Source organism: Strix aluco, chromosome 3 (genome assembly GCF_031877795.1).
Source record: "Strix aluco isolate bStrAlu1 chromosome 3, bStrAlu1.hap1, whole genome shotgun sequence".
NCBI classification, from domain to species: Eukaryota; Metazoa; Chordata; class Aves; order Strigiformes; family Strigidae; genus Strix; species Strix aluco.
The window spans coordinates 91,005,716-91,028,649 of record NC_133933.1 but is presented as its reverse complement, the minus strand read 5'-3'; the positions used below and the strand labels follow the sequence as shown (position 1 = coordinate 91,028,649).

Sequence of the window (22,934 nt, the reverse complement as noted above, 5' to 3'; positions counted from 1 at the left end):
AAAAGTCTCTTTTACTGCAGTTTTGGGAACTTCATGCAAATGGCAGTTTTTACACATCAATCGTCAGTTTAATAACACTAATGATAAGAGGGGAATTAACGGTAATGGGCTGACTTTCTGGCAAGCAAATCAGAGTTTATAGAGAAGTTTCTGCTATGTCAAACTTTATAGCCCTGTGTTATCAAAAGCACTAGCAGTGAGAATTAAGATTAAACCATCGACTTGTTAGCAAGCTGGGCTCACTGAACCACAACTTTCCTGCACAAGGATTGATTATTTAGAAATCCATTGTACAAGATAGGAAGAGATAGTGATAGTCTTCTGGGACAGCAGGGAGCCATTTACACAACAAAATACATTTGCCAGGGGATATAGATCTGACTGAGCAGGCTCAATGTCTCTCTCAGTTAAAGCAATACTGGTTAGTCTCTCAGTCTTCCCTAAGGCGTTGAGTTTGGTCATTCCTTCTCCTGCTCTACCCCACTCTTGCAATCATGGTACTCTGCAGCATTTAAAGACCAGTCTTGTATCCATGAGTGACCCTGGTGACTTCACAGGTGCTGGTTATAGGCACTCATACCACAGGGCCAGTGTGGGAAGAGGAAAACAGCATCATATGGATAGCTAGGGCAGCAAGAACAAATGGGTCTTCTGTGGATTGATGGATGACTACAAAGAGCCACATTTTGAAAATGTGGCTCAATCATGACCACAGGAATGACACTGAATATAAGAAAAAGCATTTGCTTTCCCAACATGCAAAAAAACCCCCAACCCATGTGTCAAAATGCCAGCTTTTGACACAAAATACCACAAGAGAAGTGAGCGATGGCAGATTTTTAATAATACTACAAACGGGTGCTTAAGCAGGCATAGTGGTTTCCCATGACAATGTTGGTCTAAGGACAAACTTTACATCTCTTACATCTTAACTCCCCTTTTTATCCAGACAGACAAACATAGCCCTATGCCCTGGGCCACTCCAGTCCAGTTCTAATGTGGAAAGTATAGGTACAAAGTACACTTTGCTTCCTCCCACTCACCTTTGCTATGATCAGGACCTGTTAATAAATTGCTCTACTATTGAATCCCATCTCATGTAGGGAATCTTCTCTTCCATGGATGCCTCACTGCTTTTTCACACTGCCTGTAGGTTTGATGCTCTGGTTTCCAGCTACGGGCTGTAAGGACTGAATCCTGCATCCTGAGGAGGATGGGCCATTTCCATGGAAGCATTTGAACCACAACCTTCTCAGAGTCAGTACCCTTCAGTTTGTCTGTATTTCCTGGTTATTGCTCCCACAACTTGAAATGGTATTTCCAGGTAAAGAAGCCAACGCTAAGGACTGCCAATTTAACTGTGCTGCATGTCCATCCTCCTGCCATGTGTGGGCTTTGCTGAAAATCAAGTTTTGCAGAGGAGAAGCGAAGCCCGCTCCCTTATAATTATTTACAGCATGCACTTTCAGTGATGCTTTTCATGAGTAGGCAAGTGGAAAAATATGTTTTTAAGCAGTACAATGTCTGCTGAAGTTTTACAAGAAACCCTAAGGCAGGCAGGGCTTATTATATGCCGCAGGAATGAAATGTAGCATCTTTGGGGAGAAGCTGTTTTATCATCAAGCGGCAGTTTGGGAAAACTGTGGAAGCTGGGCTGTCGTAGGTGTTGTCTGCATGTAAGGTCAGAGACAGAGAAGCAGCTAAGCCCTGTCTCTGAGGTACCGCCCCTGTGAGGGTGGATGTAATAGGTCATTACAGAGAAAAACAAAGATGAGAAATAACTACTCCACTCAACACCATCACTATGGCTGGGGGAAGCAAGGCAGCATTAGCAGTGGGTTTGGGTGGGCAATGAACAAAACAGTGTGAGGAACACATACACATGATGCGGCAGTGCATGCTTGCTGAAAGGGATGAATTCTCTGGATTTTTGCTGCACTGTCACCATGACATCATGCTCCTAGCTGCCTGCATCACAGACCTCACCATTCTGTCTGCATGCTTCTAAATGAGACCATACAGTTTGTGTCCCATGATCTGCTGCTGCTTACCACAATCTAGCCCCAGACACTGCTAGTGAGAACTGTAACAACCTTCCTCTCCCCACACACCTATGCTAGAATTACCCCATAACCAAAATCCAGCCCAAAAAGCAAGTCCTCAGCCAAATGAAGCAATGTATAAAGATCACTACTTCAGCTGGGAACACATGACCAGATTTTTCCTAAGTCTGAAGGAGTCCCAATTCCTACTGAAAAAGTAGGAGTTGCGCATGCTTAACCTTTAGCTACAGGCTGGTATCCACTCCAAACACCATCTCAAAAAATACTACTGCTTCATCAATACATTTGTAATTCAACCTAAAAAATTAAAAAAGCATCTGAAGAGCTTTTCATGGTAAACATCAGAAAAACACTGCTTTCCAACCCTGCAGCCAGTTGTTCTATAATATCTTCTGCTTTGTGCTGACAACCTTTTTTCCCTCCGATCATTCAGACACAATGCCTTCAGGTCTGTCTAAGTAATGTAATTTACTGGAGTGGAATTCCCTTGATACCTTCTGCAGCACTCAGTGACAGTATCATTTATACCCTACACTGTCATGCCATGACACTGATACATTGGCTTTCATCCCTCATTCAGCACAGAGGGTGCAATTTCACCTTCCATTGTGCCCTTCTGCAGACTGCGCGTACAAATTCCCTCCATTCATTCCTAATTACAAACCTCTGCTGAAATACTCTCATTAGATTTATATTTCTCACTCCGAAGTGTCAATCTTATTTGAAAATTCCAATTTTCCGGGAGATTCATCCATTAGCAGCAACCTCCAAAGCATTCCTTAACCGAGAGCATTAAAAGTGAAGCTGGCAGAGCAGAGACGCACTTAAAATACACCATTACAGCAAATCTCCATTGCTAATGTTTTTGCATTATTCGAGCAATGCAATAAGGAACCTGTGACCAGCCAGCTCTGTTCCTCCAGGAAGCAACAGGCGTAAGCCAGCACTCAACTGCTATGTCCAGCTCTGCTCCCATCGGGAGGCTGCACCACATCCCTGTGCATCTGCTGTCCCCCCCGGGTGCGCAGGAGGGGATCACTGGCTGACCAGGATCTGCCACCGCTGTCTCACAGGACCTCCTGTACATCACAGGGAGCAGCGACAGCCGAGGTGGCTTTTTATAAAGGACTCCAGAAACTGAGACCCATGGAGGGAGTTTATGACAACTGTAAAAATGTCTGAGTGCAGCTTGCTTGCTGTGGGAAAGTTAAAAATCCAACAAGCTGGGGGTTTCCTGAGGTAACAGATCTTCTGCTACGCAACCCCACAGGTTGTTACAGCTCTTTGGCTGAAAATCTCAATCGCATTGCTTCGGTCACTTATATTAATCCTAATTTAGCAGCCACGTGAAGGACTGTTCCTGTCAGACTGTGTAAAGAAAACACAACTTCAGAGACAGAGCAGCACTGCAAGTGGTTAAAAGAATAAAAAAGAGATCTGTCTACTTCTTCAAGAGAAAGGTAAACACCTTAAAAACCTCATCACCATACAAGGGAAAAAATGAAGAGTCCGGCAGTGGGTACTGATAGTTGCACAACGCGTCCTATGTGCCATCTCTAAAAATAGCTCGTGCGGCGATACCCCTGGAAAAGACCAGGGTGCCTCATCCAGCTGGAAAGTGAGGCAGCAGTGAGCGGCGCATGAGTGCCATCATTGCATGACGCACTCTCTCCTGTCGTTATCTTCAAAGCCATCAGGTTTGAACTCATCTGCATCAGGTGCAGCGGTAGAAAGAAGAGGGGGGGAAGGGGGGGGAGAAGAAAAAACCCACCTCTACATCTGTACCAAAAAGAGAAAATTCCACAAAAAAAAAAAAGACAAATGTTTACACCGCTTGTCAGCATCTGGTCACCTAACAGGACTGAGACATGCAGGCAATTAGAACAGACGTAATGTAATTCCCTGCAGCAACCACCGCCGTAGAAACTAATTATTGGTGAAGTTTTGCCCATTCCCGCCTGAGGTATTTAAAACCTTGATTACTGATTAGCTCTCTTGCCTTTTGTACTTTGTATCAAGGTGGGAGCCAGTCCAAACAGCGGCACAGATGTAAATGCAGAAATGCGCAGTTTCAGCATTTGACGCAAAAGTAAGGCAGCACCAACTGGCATTGAGCTCTCCTAAGAAGAGGGGGAGGGTTACACCAAGCTAATTTAAAGGGATTTCATATTGCATAATAAAAGACTCACCACCGACAGCATGGCTATTCCCTGGAACAAGCACGTGTGCCTCTAAGTGCCCCCAGCACCTCACATCCTCCGTGCCACGCAGCATTACTCAGAGTGAAAACCTATTGTCTTACGCAGCCTGATTCTCAAGACCAACACCTCTGCTACCCTGCCAAGCCTGGAAAACCTGGAAAGGTCACAAAGCAACAAGAAAGCAGTGAAGCTCAAGCTGACATGCAGTAGAAAGCAAGTTTTCAGCCTCTACCTTAGGTTCTGCAGCTCTTGGGTAGATGCTCTCTCTACTCATCCATCGCAAGAATGACATCAAACAGAGAAGCTTGACATGCACAGACACACTCATTCTCTGGAAATGCCACGGCTACTTAATGAGTGAAGCTGGGACAGCACCAAACCTGACACCATGAAGTTACGAATTTCCCTGCATACGTTGACAATATCTCTCTTTAATGTTTCTCTTGGCCACAAGCTGACATATCAATTAATGTGGTCAGAACAGATTTAGTAGCTCAAGATACTGCAACTAATTTAGCGGATTCCTAACCAGTGCAACTACCTGGAAAAGCTACTGAGACAGCATATTTCAATACTGTCACCCTAAAAACCAAACCAAAAGGATTTTACGTGCTAAAAGTTAACCCTGAGAATTTGTTTCTTGATGCTCAGCAGATTTGTATAGATTTCCTTTTTTTTGTTTTCTTTTTCTTTGCCAAAAGATGAAGTTCTGGATCAACAGTTCAAGTTACACCAGTGAAGTTTTGGAGGGCTGATTTTAAAGATCTTTCAGTTCTCTCCAAAGCTGCTTTTTCCAGAGAGCAGAACAATTCTGCTTCCAAAATTCTTTCATCACCACCTCTTACTTATGCACTAAGCCTAACTCCTTTTTTTTTTCTTAAATAAGAAGTTGATGAATTAACATAGCTAGACCACACCGCAAGTAAACTGCCTCTCCTTCCAACACAGACCCATTTACAATCATTTAAGCCTAGGACTCACCAGACAGAGCCAAAGCTGCAGGCGAGCCAGTCATCAGAGCTAAGAGAAGGATTATGCTTGCTCTACAAATGCTGAAGCATTTGAATCTTATTTTTAGTTGTACACAAAGGGCAATAAATGGAAAATCTTATTGTAACCACCGCTTTTTCATGGCCACCCACACTTCCAACACCTACAGCAAAAGTATATAAATGCAAAAACCCCAGCTCATCTGAACTGGGGATGCAAACTAGCTAATTGCTGTTACTTTTTTTCCAGTTTGTATTTAGAGTGCCATTATATTCTTTTAAACATCAAGGACAGATATTTGCACGCAGTGCGTATCTACTGTCCAGTTTCCTGCTGGATTTTCATACATTTGATTAACTGTTTTCTCTCGGTTACCTGGTAGAGTCCTTCTCTAACTTTGCTGACCACTGTCCGATTTTAAAATGATGAAATGGAGGAGGTGTCTCTCCCTAACTCTCAGTTTCTCCCCCCACTGCCCAAACTACTGAGGTACAAGGAGTTAACGCTTCACTTACCTGTGAGAAATTATGCTGAATACTCTACCCAGACACCAGCAATTAAAAAAAAAAATCCCTTTACACTCATAATAGTACAAGAACTTCAAACAAATTGCTGTCAAGGATGATTTCATTGTGTTTAAATCCACTTCAAGTCGCTTTGCAAATTACTCTTTAATATTATACCTAAAACTCCCAAGTTGTCCACGATGCCAGTTTACTCTCCTGCCTGTCCTATGCCTGATTCTTTCCATTTACCAAAAGCAACACAAGCATGAACCTAATTATCATCTGAAAACCGCAGAAAGCTAACTCAATTAGCTGAGTAAAAAAGAAATAAAGAAAAAAGGTCCGTCTTAAGACCAGACTCAACAAGAGTATAGCTGATGCCACATCTGGGGATGGGGAGAAGAGTGAACAATCTCATGTCATTAATTACCTTGCCGTCTCTAAAACTGCAAGTGATTATAGCCAGGAAAGCATCTACTACAACACTTTTACTTCTCAACTCTTTGCAAATCATAACAGGAAACACGTCCCGTAAGCTAGCAATCAATACTTAACAAAATAATCTATGATGAAGTGCCAGCTCCAGAAAAATGTACCTTCACCTGCACTTGCTCATTAATTGCCAGCTAGACCCAATAGCCCATCGCCTTCCCGCAGCTCCTGGCAAGCCGAGTGCACAGTCGGCTGCTCTCTGTGCACACTGCTGAAATCAGGTGTGTGCTTCTCTGGCATGGATTTAGGTTGTAGGACCCGTGTGCTGAACACAGCAGAAGAGTGGGTATCTAAGTATTATGAAAATAAATAGGTCATACACCACTGAGCTAACAACCACACCACCCCCAAGCCGGGCGCTGAATGACTGTGCAGGGCTCTGCCAGAGGGAGAGAGGATAGGCTGAACCAGCAGTGAAAACAAAACTGATGTGGTGAGATGGATTTTACTTTTCACTGGTTTGGGTTACAGAGAAAGTTGATCTTGCCGTCACCATCTCTCAGTCTTTTCTGTACAAAAAAAAAAAAAAAAAGGCAACACGTGGGCAGGTAAACTGTCCTGTGGAGATGGGCTGGCATCTCCCCTGACCCACCCCCCCCCCGGTAAGGGGAAGTGTCACCGGCCCCGGGCAGAGGGAGGGCTGTGACTCAGTCCCTTGGGTTGACACACACATGCACACGGGCTGTCACCTGCCACAGTGAAAAATAAAAGTCCTCTCCACAACACGGCAGCCACGTGGGAAACGCCGAGTAAACAGATGAATGACACCACGCGCCCACGCAGCCTGTCGCACTGCTGGGGTGATGAACAAACCAACCAGTGGTCAATGGCAGCAAAGGGGAGACGTGCCGGAACAATTTGGTTTCATACGGTGTGCTACACTGCAACAAACACCATCGTCCTCCTCCACTGTACCAGCTAAACACAGCTAAACACAAGCAGAATGCTTGTCCTGGCCATATGGACTGCAGTCGCCGTGGGTACTTGGACGGGGATGCCTCCGGCACAGGGCGTTTGGTCAGAAACACCCAGAGAGGGATGTCACCTCACTGCCCACACACGTGTGCACACACAGCCGCTGTGCATGAAGCTACGCCAGTGCTTTTCAGACCATACTGAATAAATTTGTCCACATACATATTTTAATTTTTTAAAAAACTATATACTGATATAGAGAGAGCTATTATATATAAATATATATACCTTATTTTTATATATATAAACATATGTATATATAAATTCAAAAACCTATTTAATTAACAGTTACATTTGCAGCAAACACTTATCAAAAGCTGTCCCCACTCACTCAGGCTGGGGGTGTAGCCTGCCTCGGGTACAGAGGCACTGATGGTGCTGAGGAGCACCTGATCATGCTGAGGGACCAACGCAGTGATGGCAGTGGTCAGTGCCTTTATGCATTCTCAACAGGGGGGCAGCAGGATTAACCAGATTAATTAGGGGCAAAGAAGATTTCTCCTAGATCATAGGAAAATGATTTTTGGCAGTTGTGAACACGACGCCCAGGACAGGATGCCACCGGAGGTCGTGAAGCTCCCTGGGGCAGGAGATGCCCCATGTGATGGTGCACAAGGTATGCCAGTACCATAAAATGGGTAAGAAAATGCCTTCTCTGCTATAAAACCAGCACTCCAACAAGAAAACATATTAGAAATATCATAAAATCCAGACATGGCCACATGTCACATCAAAATCCAGTAGGACAAAACCACCCATGTCCTCAGGTACAGCCATGGCGCTTGGGAAGTGGGTTTGGTACCAAGAGTTAGGAGTGTTTGGTAAGTCAATGTTCAAAAGGATGCAACTTTGCCTTCAGAAATCTGATTTCCTTCTTAATTCAGTCAAGTTACCTGACCTTTCAGTGAAGATTTTAAAAAAGATACATTTTTCCCAAGCTGTGATGGTAGGCGGGTGACAGACATTTAATCACCAAAATCTGCATCTTAAAATTTTACATTATTTACATCTGCCTACAGATGGTCGTAGGACAGATTTCAAGAAATCTTTTTTAAAAAATGTTGAAATATTCTGAAGAACTCATACCTAGCAAATACGAAATCTGTGTGCAGAGGTTTCTGAGTTTTAGGTTGCTTTTTTTATTTTCCTGAACAAAGCACTTAAAGGTCCTTGTTGAATTCTCAACACTGCATAAGCACTACAAATTAGGACAATTTATTAGGCGCAGAATGCCATTGATTGGGATGTTATTTTTGCTGCTTTTAAAGGAAAACACGCAGGGGCAAGCAAAGCGAGAAACACGAACAGAGTGTGGAAATTGCTAGGAATTGCCACCCGTCTCCACTGGGATGCCAGCAGCCCTGCCCTAGCATCTGCTCCAAGGCATGGCCACGTCCCCAGCGCCCAAGCCCAACCCCATGTGTACTCTGCCATTAGCAACCGTTTGGGATAATGAACTGTGAGCAGCTCAGCGAACAGCACAGCTTCTCCCTAATTCCTGTACTCCCTCATTATAATACATGTGGTCTAACCTGCTCAGGATTAATTCCCAGGGGACCTGGAGAAATGTGGGGTTTTTTTTAATCTCAGCACATGCACCATAACAGGGTTTTGCAATCTGCTCCGTCAGAACAAGGAAGATACCTTCTGCTTTGAATTCAAACATGAATACATACTATTTTTATGGAGATCACATCAGCAGCATTCTAATAGTATTATAAAAACTAAATAATAAATGGAAAGGGGGGAGGTTATACTTGTTTACAAAATACACTGCACCCTGGGAAAAGCAAGAAGAATACAGTTGTTACAGCTGGGTCAACCTTGTCGAACTGCTCTTTCCAGCAGGGCTAATTAACAAAGGGAAGTTTGTTTCTTTCTGTGGGAATTGCTGTAACAAGGTAATTGTTACAAGCAGAGTTTGTTATCAAAAAAAGCCAAACAGTGGGAAACACTGAGAAATTAAGTAAGCAGCCTGCAGCTTGCCCTCGCATCTACCTCTGCCGGCACGGACCTGCAGGCACAACGGGCACAACCCTGGCCAACAACCTCCTGTTTTCTAGGAGTTACAGCACACATCATGTTTTAAAAGTCTGGCATATCTCGAGTACATGATCATAGAAAAAAAAAGAAAAACGGAAGGAAAAAAAAAGAAAAAAAAAGAAAAAAAAAAGTAAGGAAAGTACATATTTGACAATGGCACCTATACCCTTTCACTTGTTTTCAAGCTTATTTGGCCCTCAGACCTCATTTAACTGTTGGAAATGGAGACTTCTGATTATTTGCAGCACAAAAAGCAGCAAGACAAAACTTGCTATGCACTTTTTGGAATGAGAGAGGTTTTTTCCATTTATGTCCATTCATTTTTTGGCTGCTTTTTCAAGTCCCCTAAGAAGGATGCCATTTTTAAAGCTGGTTCCTCTGAAAGGGTTTTTAATAGTGAATTTGCAAGATGCCTAATGATAAGCTTTTCAAACATCATGAGAAAAGCCTGCAAAAAATTGTGAATAAGGCTTCCAAACCTCATAGGAATGGTGCTAAGTAGGACTAATGAACGAGTTGCTTCTGCCTGCCTTGCTGTTACAACTCATATTTTCAAATTTTCTTCCCTTAAGACAAGCACTAGAAACAAGTTTCAAGCCAGATCCAAAATTCTCCTGTAGTCAGATGATTCCTGCTATCAGGGGTTTGATTAATAACTGCACCATATATTGCCAAGCCCACAATGAAATGGCAACCCTCTCCCTTTTTCGGAAAACAAAATCAAACCAACACCTTGTAAGGCCTCTTTGACGGTGAATTGTTACTACACAGCCTTTATCCATTGCCTACTACTTCACTATTATTTTTGCTGATATTTATCACACCAGAAAAAAATTTCTCCTCTCTTTAAAAACTTAATTTCCATATGGATTAAAAAACCCTGCCATCCTTTTGCAATAGATTTTTCCTGTTTTAAATAATACTTTTAGTGTCACATAAGCAAGTAAAGTACCTCAAATGAAAGTGTATTTCTAATATAAACTCTTCAGTTGCAAAATACAATGTTTTCTTAGAAGCAGTATTACAAATCAGTTCCTAAGATTAAAAACGGTGTTAGTAAGAAAAACTGACCAGCAATGAGTGCTGTGGTCAGCTTCACTGTCCTGTCCTGATTGATTGTTAAACTGTGTTGTATGAATTTGTTACTGCAGTGAACGAACAAGGGCAGGAACACGCACAGTACCACACTGTGAACCACAATTTTGTATTATCTCTGACTCAGGCGGCCTTTTGCCAAGCTGCTCTATACCACCATCTGAAAGATAAAAACCTTCTAACCATGAGATTTGATTTTATCTAAAAATTTAATGCAATAAAGTTGTGCTCAAGCCTTTTTCCAAACTTGGCAGCTTTGGGGTGTCCCACCCTCTGGACAGCACAGACCACCACATCCATGCCATCCTTCAAACAGTCCAGAGGCTGCTTCTACCTGCAGATCCATCCCAGAATTGGGGTTAGAACCACTGATAAGTTAAAAGGGTCAAACCAATCTCTCCTCTCTGGAATGGCCCACCGATTCCATGCCAGGCCGATGCTATGAGAGGTTTCAGAGGAGGATTTAGTCACAGTGGGGGATGAAATGTGTGCACAGCACCAAAGCCACTCCCTGTCCTGGGAGGAAAAATCAAAGCACACAACACTCACCAGGAGCTACTACCCAGGCTGAGGAAATAGGAAAGGGTCTGCAGCCCCCTTGATCCCCTTTGTCCCTAGCAGATCTGTGCATGGCTTTCTCCACCCTCCTACAGCCAAGTGGAGCAGCTAATTCCACCTGGAAGGAGCTGGAGGTGGCAATGAAGACACTACTGATGCTTAAAGAGCCTTTCGGGGTAGCACGCTGGAAGGAGAAGCAGCGTCAGGGCTCCTCTGAGGGAAGTATTCTGGAAACCCCAAAGGAGGAGGATATGGGCTTTATGATGGGAAAAATACAGGGATGCCTGCAGTCCTGCTTCACAATGGATGGCCTCCAAACTCACGTGGAGCACGTGCGGCTTTGGCACAGCACACTGAGGTAAGTGTACACATACTTACCTGGTTGTGGAGAAAAACAAAGTGGAGTTAGGGGGATGGGGTGAAGAGAGCTATTTTAAGTACTTCTCGCTATGGTTCACTATAGTAGCAGAACACTTAGAAAAGCCTTCAAAATGACAATCACCATTTAGGTTAAAAAAGCAAGTAACTACTTCAATAACAATTTATTCACCACCTAATGTTTGTTGTTGAATTACAGCTTTTACAGTATTTTTCTAAAGTATTATGTTTACTGCCTCCACCTTGCCTCCCCAAGACCTTTTGTTTTTCTTTTTTTTCTTTAAATAGAAAGGAATTTGAATCATGACTTACATGTAACTTTTCTAGTTTCTGTGCTGGCTAAAATGTTCTCACGATGCAGGGAACAGGGTCAATGGAGAAATTAAGAGGCTGCAGCAATCCATTAAGAAGTGGCCCTCCACAGCTTTGTAGGGCAATGTTCTGGCAACTCAGTCAATAGCAACCTAAAACAAAGTAAAATAAGGGCATTAAAATATTCAAGCACTAAATCTTCACAAAACCCCTCCTTTCTCTCCCCCCCCCCCCCCCCTTCTAATTCTAAAAACAGTTTGAGGGCCTTTTTTTTTAAACACAGAAGGTCTTTATGTGAAACATGACAGTTACATTATGCCCACTACATACCTCCTCTTACCTTTAAGCGGTAGACACCTTACAACAAAGACTATGTTTTTCTTGCATTTGTATAGCACCCAGACATATGAGTTCCCTGAGAAGAATTACAGAACCGATAAAGTAATGCTTCTGTGGTTATTCTATCAGATCATACCACATGTATGTGCATACTTATGCACACATACTAAGAAATTCTTTATTGTGAGGGTGGTGAGCCACTGGAACAGGTTGCCCAGAGAAGCTGTGGATGCCCCATCTCTGGAAGTGTTCCAGGCCAGGCTGGATGGGGCACTGAGCAACCTGGTCTAGTGGAAGGTGTCCTTGCCCATGGGGCAGGGCGGTTGGACTAGATGAGCTTTAAAGCTCAACACAAACCATTCTGTCGTTCTATGAAACTGCACATTACACCAGAAAGGTGTCCCAACAAAACTAGCGGAATGATCTAACAGACTTTAAATAACAATACTGGCTTTTGTCAAAGCTTCGCTTTGATTTTATCAAGGAATTTAAGTTAGGAACGTCAAATTTGTCCCTTTGTTTCCACTTTATTCTGGGGAGCTTCAGAGAACAAACACCATTGGCGTGGTTCAGTACCCCCGGTTAAGGCAGTGTGTGTCATACTCCTCCATCCATCCTAAAGCAAAGCTACCTGCCATGCTAGTCCGTGTCAAAAGAAAATTGGAGAGGGTGTAAAACGTTTGTGTGCCCATAGCAAACTCATCGTGCTGCCACTGCCGTGCAAGGGGCTTGGGGCTCAGTCCCTGGAGGGGAGGCACTCTGGGATGGGGATGGCTGCTGAGAGCAGAGCTGGGGCTGGGGGGCTGGAAGAAGGGCTGAAGCCCCCAGCAGCCGAGCTCTGGCTTCCCCCCACAGCCCAGATCCCACCCAACAGCCAGTCCCCACTGACTCCAAAAGGGCTTCCCCCATCTATCAAGGAAGCAGTCCCACTTGGTTGGGAGGAGGGTGGGAAGGAAATACTTGTGGAAGGAGAAGTAATTAGTTTTAAGTTATAGGGATTTTCAAGTTGAAGCTTTCAAGTTGTCTGTGCCCAACACTTTACTCTTTTCCTGGAAAAAATACTTGAATGCCTAACTACTATTTACTTGAATAAAACTGGCAAATGGGAGCGGAAAGGAAGACGATTTTCTTTTGAACAGAAGGGGACAGCAGTAGTACAAGCAGTGGCATGTATCTATCTGCCCAGGATCACTGCAAGGGCTGTGTCTGCAGAATTACCACAAACTAAAGTTAGAAAAAGGGAGAGGTGAGGGAAAGGAAAATAAAAACCAGAAGTTTAGGTTTTTTTAAAAACTACTAGTATTTTTCTGAAACTTGCAAAATTAACTCTTCCGTAAAAACTTCTGGTTTCTCAAAAAATGTCTACTGACTCCATAAAAAAGTCAAAAAACAACACAAAGCAGTGCAAATGAAAGCGGTTTGGTTGTTTTTTATAAGTATGCAGTTCCTGGTAAAAAAAGTTCAATACTTTCTGAGCACTGATGCTACAGCATTTTACTCCAAGCCTTGTAGAGAACTGGATCACTTATAAAAAGTAGGTTATTTCTTGGCATCCCCCTAGATGATTTACCAACAGATGCTCAAAATACTGCTACCTTTAAGGATTATCTATACGGGTGCTTGAAAAGAATCATGAGGCTATGCTAAGAACACAATACTTGTGTCTCTTCAGTTTATATAATTTTCTCCAACTGAGCATAACATTCATTGGCAGACTGTAAGAGGACCAAATATTTATGATCACAAATATACATTATCTAGATTGCCTATAAAACTAAAAATATAAACTCCAAATCTGTTCAATCATAAATCACTGGTAGAACAAAAATAACTGTTGCTTACTCAATGGCCAAAGGAATAAAACCAGGGAAGGCTCTGTGTTTTCAAGGACAAGTTAGTTTTCTGAGCTAAAATTGCACTTGCCACAGCATATCAGAAGGAAAGGAGAATAAACAGAAGTGGGGAACAGGGAAACAAGAAAAAAGAGGGGGGAGGAAGACTTTCAGTGCCACACTTTTCTGAGGTCTGATTGATGGTCACTGCTGTAGAAAGCATGAGGTTGCATCCCAAACATTTCATACCCTTCTGCAAATGTCTCACTCTGTATCTCGCCCCATGTTCCCTAGATATTCTTGCCCTACGTGAGATGATCCAGCCAGCATCAGGTTTTACACATGATCTAAAACATGAAAGCAGGAATCTCTCTGCTCAGGGGTCAGCTTAGGGTAGAATGAAACCTAACCCTCCGCCTACGCTCAACACAAGGGTTTCTTCATGCTTTCCATTCGATACAAGAATTTTCTTTCTGAAACGGGCGAATTATTAAAAGCAAAACTGTCACTACAGCTGTAATCTTACAAGGAATGCAGGAAAACTGAACTTATATAAAATGAAGAGCCAACGGTGCATCTAATTGAAGAGGAGTTTCAGCATTTTAACATGTTGACCGGCCAGGTTTACAGCATGGGAAGAGCTGGATCCTAGGCAGGGGAAGATGTACTCTCGACTCCAAAGCTTGCCCACATCAAGGTCTCAGCTCTCAGCACAGACCTGCATACCTGGGCAATCAGTTACAGGATCATGAGAGGCCACCAAATCATTGTTCCATGTCAACCTGAAGACCCAGCTCCTGGAGTCATGGCAGGTGCATGGAAACCTTATCTTTATTTTAAAAAGAAGCATCTGCCTTCGCAGCTGCAGAGAAAGCTAGAAAAATAACAATACTTCAAACTGAACATTAAGTTTGCTTTTTTTAAACTTACATTGTTTAACAACCTGTTGTACATTTTTGAACCAGGTTACCTTTTTTTCCCCTTTCTGAGGGCTTCCAGTACTGCTTGGTGGCTCAAGTTAGCACTGAAGAATGCAAATGTAAAGGAAGATGCATCAGACACCACAACTGGCAGAAGGAAGCACGAAGCTAAAGAAGTATTTACTTCAAGAAAATACTTTCTAGCTTGGACTTCTGTTACACGGAGAGTGCATTTCAAAGAGCTTTGATGTTTAAGAGGAGGAAAACTGTTAAGTTCTTCAGTTTGCAATGAACAAACCAAGAAACACAATTTGAGAAGAACATGATGAATGTACCTGGGTATTACTCCAGTTAGGATGAAAGATGTTTCAGACACAGAAAATCATGTAATCATGCTCAAGAAAACCTGAGAAGCTGAGTGGGCAATGAGGGAGGCGAGCAACAAATACATAGTGGGGTTAGCAAACACACCAATGTTCACAATGGGTGCGTAAAATTAGGACTAAGTAAAATGAACACACATGACAAGATGAGTTGGTGAACTCACAGACACAGACAGGAGAAAAAAATATTTAAGGAAGGCTGTGCACCAGCGAGCAGGGAGAAGTGAGCACTGATGTGCAAACAGAGCTGGTGTTTTCTGAAGCGATGCCTCACTTGGTGGAGTGCAATGCTTCTTACACAAACGTGTGCAGAAATTAGTCCCAATGAAGTCAAGGATCCCAGTCTGTTACGTGCAATATCATCACAGATTAGCAAATGTGTTTTCTTTACAATGTGTGTGTTTCTGAGTGAAGCTGAAGAATATTTCTCTCTGGTTGAAACAGCTTCATTGGAACATTTGTAGCTTGCAACTGCTTGAAGGATTGCCTGAGGCTGAGAAGGCATTTGCAGTGCTCCTGACATCTAGTGCAGGATCTCTCCCTGAAATCTGTAAATTAAACCCAAGATGATATCGATACTTATGTCAGAAAAAATGCATGGCCTGCTTCACTACCAGTGCATTTCATTTCCTCCTAATAACCTGCCTCGTTCTTCCAAAGAGAAGGAACATGCTTATCCATCACTTCTGCTTGCGCTCACGTGCACCGTTTTGGCCAGGGGCAGCCAAAACCAGGAGTTCAAAGGGCAGAGCAGCTTCTTCCCCGGTGCCCAGAGGTGGGATGCAGAAGACCACCACAACTGGGGAGGTGTGGACCAGAAGCAGGCGGGTACCCACCCAGGACCACAAGGACCGGCTCTGCGGTGCGTCCCTATCTGGGTGAGCTGTGTCAACCGTCAGCGGAGATGAGATTGAGCTGTTCACTCAGATAGTGGCAAAACCACGTGAGGAATCAGTCTGGCTAGAAACCACGACTGAAGTCATCAGGAGAAGCAGCAAGATAACTGCCGGTGACTAACTGAAGGGGAAGGCAGTTGCTGCTGCCCTGTGCTGGCCAGGGGAGTGCTCCAGGGTCTGCAAACTGGATTTTCCCCAGCTACACTTAACAACACCAACTGGGCTTAAACGGAAAACCCTCAGAGGAGCTGGGGGATGTGCGTGGGGGGAACTTTCCACTCCCTTTTGTCCTCTGGTTGCAGTTAACTGTGACACATCAACCAGGCTGGGCTAGGAAAGGCGGGAGACTGTAGTTCAAGAGCATCACCACAGGAACTTGTAAAACTTTTTATGTAAAATCTGAATGACTTTATCATTGGAATATACTTGACTTAAAATAAAGCCACCATCGAAAATATTTTATCTTGGTGGTATGACTCATGAAAGAATGGCTAAGTGTAAAACAAAAGTTAATATATGCTGTGAGAAAGACCCCCACACAACAACGTTATCAAATGACACACAAGATATTTATGCCCCATGCAGTAAAGCCAATACACAGCAAAAGTCACAGCCTAATACTTTGTGTCAGATCTGATGAAAATTCAGATATCTGGCTTATTTCTCCTTAAGGACTGGAGATTTTGGTTAACACACATGCAAACAGGAGAAAATAAGATGGTTCAGTGATGAGGATGAAATTGTTGTCCCTGAGCCTGGCACACTGGAAGACAATACCAGACTAGCCAGTGCTGGGTCTCTTGGGTAAGGACGCTTCCCAGGGTGGCACGAAGTGATGCAGCTCACCGGGTTTGTGCTCCAGGACTCCTGCCCCAATGCACGTGCACCACAAGAACACATGCCTGTCCTGCCGAAAGGATGTTCCTGCGTTAAACAATTATCAGTCAGACTTTTACTACCAGTTTCTTTTAAAAAATGCAAATCAAGACAACAGTTAAAATACAGAACGAAAGAATGGGCCACAGTCAACTACAAAAACTCCCCATAAGGTTCAGCATGTGGGAAACAGATAAGTAAATGCTGTGAAAGATGAACAATATTTAAGTATTAACACAAATGTTTTTTTTGGGAAGGTTTATCTGGCATCTCCACCGGTTTTCCTCCAAGCTCTAATACAAAAATAACTATGTCTAACTGCGACTGGGAGAGATGGCAGCAGCTCAACATTGCTCCCTTTTTTTCTCTGTACTCAGAAAAAAACCCTACCCTCTTACAACATCAGACAAACTAATTTTCAGGTGATTTCAGATCAGGGTGAAGTCAGCGATGTCAGTTCAGAAAGTTCAGTCAGAGGTCTCATTTTCATCAGCTTGTGAAATGAGGATATACATGAGCAACACGAGGGCAGGAGAAATGCAGCCTTTCTCTGAGCTGCACAGCTGGTCCCCCATGCTCTAGCAGGAAGGGAAGGAATTATCCTTCAGCTCATACAAATGCTGAATACAACAGTTGTGCATCAAACTATGAAGAGAGAGCCCATGCTGATGGATGTATGAGTCTAACATGAGCCTGCTCAAACTGTGGTGGGGCTGAGAGTGGGCCAACACTGCACCTCATGTGAAAGAGCTGCCTCTTAGCTTCTCTGTCTTCACCCTCACACCAAGCAGGGGAAAGTCAAAAGACTTGAAAATGTTTTGTGGGTTATATTCACTGGTTGTAACAAACAGAAAAAGAGAAAGGCAGAATCATGATGGGAAAGAGCTTCAAAAATACATTCTCTGTTGGGTGAACTCAAGTCTGTTTAACAAGAAAAGCCAGAGAGGCCACGCACAGTAATGCTGAGAAAAAGGAAATGGTACTTCATTTTAGCCAGAGTCATAAATCTTACCAGCGAGCCTCTAACGGCAAACAGCGAGCAGGGGAATTTTTATACACAGATAATTAGTTGTGAGCTGATATGGGGTTTACTGTGCTGTGCACTCCGCATGTGCAGTGCCTTCTCAATCTGCAAAACACTGCGTGAGGCTCTGGCTGCTTTGCTGCCACTGGCTTCGCCAGGAGGTGTGTGGCTGAGACTCCCAGCAACCCTTATTAATAAAAGGTGTAGATGGATACTTCTGCTCCACAGAAATCCTTCTGAAGCTAAGCCAGAAAGAATTTTTCAACGGGGAAAATGATTATAAAACCACCCCCTCTGCTACAGGGGAGATGGACCAACAGGACACCTGGTCCCACCATTAGCACCCTCATGTTCTGGGGTACAGATACCACTCACAGATCCTGCAGAGCAGGCAGTCCAGTCAGGGAAAAGGTTGACCCACCGAAGCAGAGAAAGAAAATGTGGTCAAGGAAATTCATCAGCCAGAAGCAGCTGTGGAGCTACCTTGCAAGGACTCAAGTCAACCAGGCATTCCTACTACCTTGTGCTGGGAACAAGGCAGCCCATCTGCCAGCGCTCATTCCTTGACATCTTGCTCTGTTTCAGAGCACAGTCAGGGACTTCCACTAGTGACAGATGTGAGCAAAGACTCCACGGCATCTAATAGTCAGACCGCACTTCCAGTCAAAGATAAGCCGCTTTTCGATTTCTAGATGAGAGGGTATCCAGGGGACATGTGCCAGCAGCACACCAGGTGTGCTAGGTGCCGACGAGTGACCCCAGCACTTCTGATGCTGCCTTAGAAGGGACCAATTTGGTCTACAGGAGGAGATCTGGAAGCCTTCATCCCCAAAAGATGCCTGAGTTAGAGAACGGCCAGCAGGACAGTCTGGAGAGGACAGCAGCCTGCTGCTCCAAGACTGCCTGGGAGACACTTTGGTGAGCAAGAAGAGCTGTTTGCACTAGGAGCTCCGAGGCTACAGCTCCCGCAGGCTGCCTTGGTGCTCCTAACTACTTTCTGCCTATCTTTTTCATCCCCAACCCAGTACAAAAGGGCAGATACAGCACACTGCTTGAATGCGCTTCTCTGCTAGTCCTAAAGAACTAGAGGCAGGTTAAGGCTATGAGGCAGACCAGCTCTACCATCCCTGCAAGCTTTGCCTGCATGGGGTTAAGCAGCAGTTGTCTTGTCCGAGGCTCAGTTCTCTTGCTACCGTACGTTAAACAGAAAGACCAATCAGTATTTACTGCGCTAAACTACAATTATGGGGTTTTTTTTAATTGTTCAGCCTAATGGTATACAGCTGTCACAGAAATCTTTGCACACATCACTGGCTCTCTTTTAGCTGATTAACCAGATAAGGAACCATAGCCAAAAGACATGAAAGGATGGGTCCAAATTTCAAATTCTCAGCTGAGCAAAGAATTTCATTCAAAGGACTGTATGAAATGGAGGGAGTGGAGAAGGGAGTCGAGAAGGTTCACAACACAAAGGTTTTGTTTATTACTGATATAAACAGGTGAAACACCCTCTGTAGCTCGGTTTAAGAATCAATGCACACCAACCTCAAAGTGGTGTTGATGGGTATTGTTGCTGTCACACTGATCTGTGTGGATGCCAATATTTGTGTCGTTTTTTTCTGGACTGGAATTGAGGCAGCACCTACCAACAAATCTAACACTACACTGAAGAAACAGAGCTCCAAGACCACAGACCCTTCACCCAAACTGCTGCTGTTCAGCGTGTTTCTTAGGAGAGCATAGCTGGGGTTTTTTTAAATTCAAGACAGCTCCATGTATTTGCTTTTATTTCTGGCATAATGTTTACTATTCCAATCAGAACGTTCTGCAATCTCATCTAAATGTTTTATTATTAATTGCTGCACCCCGCACCCCACCCTTAATAATTATCCTCGGGTGAGGTAAACATTTCAACATGACTTACTTTAGTTAAATCCATGAATATGCATTATTTATTTATTTAGGTAAACAGTAATTAAGAAAAATCACCCAGACCGTCTTCTCTTTGAAACGAGCACTACTTCACCAACCTTGCCATGGGAGTTGCAAGTCCCTTAAACATATATATTACTTTGTCCTCCTCCACCATGATTTACATTTGTGGGCCTCAGACCACATAACAGCTGCCAGGAGAGCAGTCCTTATGCTGTCCAAGGCCATGCAATAAGTCAAGCATCCAGACTCACTCTCAAGGATGAGCAGCAGGTACCCAGATGCCAGTAGAGAAGTAAGTAGCAACATCTTGCCTGCAGGATGAGGACCAGAACACTGCTATCTATCACCCGATATGATGATTTTTACTTTTTTTTTCCACCAAGACCACATCTACTAACATCAAAACACTCATGACTCCCCTCTGCTCTCTCTCCATGGACAGAGCGCTATGTCCTTAGAAGTCAACGGGCTGTCACCACCGCAGCCTCTCCATGCTAAGGTGGGGAGCAGCCAGCCCCAAACCAATGAGTGCTGCCAGAGCAGTCAGATAGCCCCGTGTGCCATTGTTGCATTTAAGGTGATGAATTAATTTGGTAAGAGATGAATTCCCTTGCGTTCTAGCCAGTCCTCAGAGATTAGAGGGGCTAGAGGCAGCTGGACTTATCTCTTAATAAGTATGCCAATTATTGCCGTGACTATCGGCCTGACACCAGAGGCATGAACAGCCCATGTGCTGTAGGTCCGACGGCATTCAAGAGAACCAGTCAGGTTCACAAACAGTATGGTTTATTCTTATGCAACATCTACAGATTCTTTGAGATTGCCTACGATAAATGCACAAACTGCAGGTTGGCTATATAGCACTACAGACAAAAACAATTGCAATCACACACTTAATTCCTGGGCAATCACTTGGTGTAGCCAAGGGCACAAATCTTACCAAAAGGCATCCCTTCTGGGGGGGGTGAGAAGCACAAACCCATCAACCTGTCCCTCCAATCTGGTACTGGATTCTCATCCCTCCAAGTTAGATACAAGCTTGGGGTAGTATTTATCTAAGCATGTATGTGTGAGTGGGTGGGACTGTGGTCAAGGCATTGTTTCTTGAGTAATGACACAGCACATTCCTTGGTGCAATGTGCGCGCAGTTGTTGTGGGAAAAGAGGAAGAACGGGAGATAATGTCTGCAGAGTTGTACAAAACATTCCTTGGGAAAAGCGGAAAAGCAGGAGATAAGTCTGTATAGTTGTGTCAAATATTCCTTGAGAAAAGTGGAAGAACGGGACCGCGCGGCCTCCACCTTGCTTTGCATTCCTCCTTGGTGCCATGGCAACACAAATCACCGGATCTTCACTTCGTCCTGTGTTTGTTCTGGGCAACATGTGTTAAGGAAATGTGTATTTTAGCGTTTTTTCACTGGTTTGCGTCTCCCACACTTCCAACACCCCTATATACATACATATGTAACCTGTGCATTGGGTAATAAGCAGCTGAGTGACTCCACTCAATTACCTTGGATTTCTTCCTCAGTATTACATGACCTCAAATATTGCAACATCCCATCCTGCCTAATACTTCTACCAAGTTCTACCACACACGGTGACAGAATCAGGCAGCACCACAGGCAATGAAGCCACTTATAGGGAACTGATTTTTTGAAACCAAAACATTAAGACACGTCAGACAGTCCTGACACGGTTAATCATCCACCCTAAGGATCGCACCAGCGCTACAAGAGAGGAATCAAAATGTCTCCCAAAGACAAAAGGGATTTTCGCAGATCTAAAATTGTTAAGTGAATAGATAAAACTGCGGTCTGGGCTTTGTTTCAGTTTTCAGAGCTAATTTCCGGCCACCGTTGAGAGAAATGCTTTGCATTTCCATTTCTGACTCACTCATTTTAACAAGTGTGCTCGCTGGAATTACTAAGCATGGGATCTGATCAAAACATTTTGCTTTCTGAATCAAAGTGCTTCTCAATTTTATTGATGCGAACTTATCTATAAATCTAACATGGTGACTGACAACACTGGTGGTATGCGGGTATGGTCCGGGTGTGCGACGTGATGGGTCAGAGGATCCCTATCCCACTGGGCATCCCACCAAGGAACAGGGATGCCTCTCAAATTCTACACAGCTGCTCAGAGGATGCTGACATCGGTCTCTTGCATCCCAATTGCAAAATGATGCACGCTCCCAGAGACCCATTTAAACTTCAGGTATGAATGAAAAGCATTCCTGAAAAGAATCTATTATGAAACCGAAAATCGGAGACCGCCGCAGCGCTGTGCCTAAGTTGAGTCATCAGTTCCCTTTACAGCCTAATAATTGACACTGCCTTGATCAGAATGACTGATCCGAATGTTGCTTTGTGTTTGTATGCTTTTTGTTGGTTATTTATTTATTTAAAAAAATAGATTTCATATGTAAACAAGCTGCCTGTTATCTTGCAGGAGTGTTTGTGTTTGCCAGATCACGGGAAACATCTGTCAAAACCAGATTTTGCTCTCCTTAGTCAACTCAGTACAGTCTGAATCAGACTATACTACAAAGAAACCAAAATCAGGTCTTGTTACGGAAAAAATACTCTGCCAACTCTCAGTGGAAGCACTGATTTTATTGCATTTTCTTGGGATTAAATGCTGCAAAGATTATTAGAAGAGTTCCCTCCTTCCCCTGTGGGATCTCTCCCCAGAGGAAATCCTGGGAATTTAAGAGCTGCTTTTCTCACCTCTTCCTGTGCTTTTCCAAAATGAAGTATCTTCTATCAAGAGAGAGATAGGAGAAGAAACAAGGTTGAGTGAAACTTCAGAGCACGGTCATTTCCCACCTTTCGACACCAGTACGGATAACAGAGTGATTTCCCCTCCTGACGCTTTCAACAAACAAACACTCCCACACGTCTGCATCCCTCAGGTCACACCTCCCCAGAACAATTCATTAATTATTTTCACATCTTCTAAACAGAAAGATCAAGTGAGGCTGCAACTGCCTCTAGTGGTGTTTTCTGAAGAAAAGGTGACGCAAAACAGGGTGGTTGCTACTACCAGGATAAGGGTGATGCTAGAGAGCCGTACTGTGGGCCTTCTGCCAGGGAATCTGCCCTGAAATAGCAA

General features: G+C 43.8%; 1 protein-coding gene across 5 annotated transcripts in view; it reads right to left on the bottom strand.

Annotated features, from left to right (window-relative positions):
• Positions 1-22,934, bottom strand: part of BACH2 (BTB domain and CNC homolog 2) — a 193,842-nt gene that overhangs the window by 74,661 nt on the left and 96,247 nt on the right. For all 5 annotated transcript variants that reach the window (XM_074819545.1, XM_074819544.1, XM_074819546.1 and 2 more), the window contains one exon: positions 11,614-11,765. The gene's annotated coding sequence lies outside the window, so the exon portion shown is untranslated. The remainder of the gene's footprint in view (positions 1-11,613; positions 11,766-22,934) is intronic.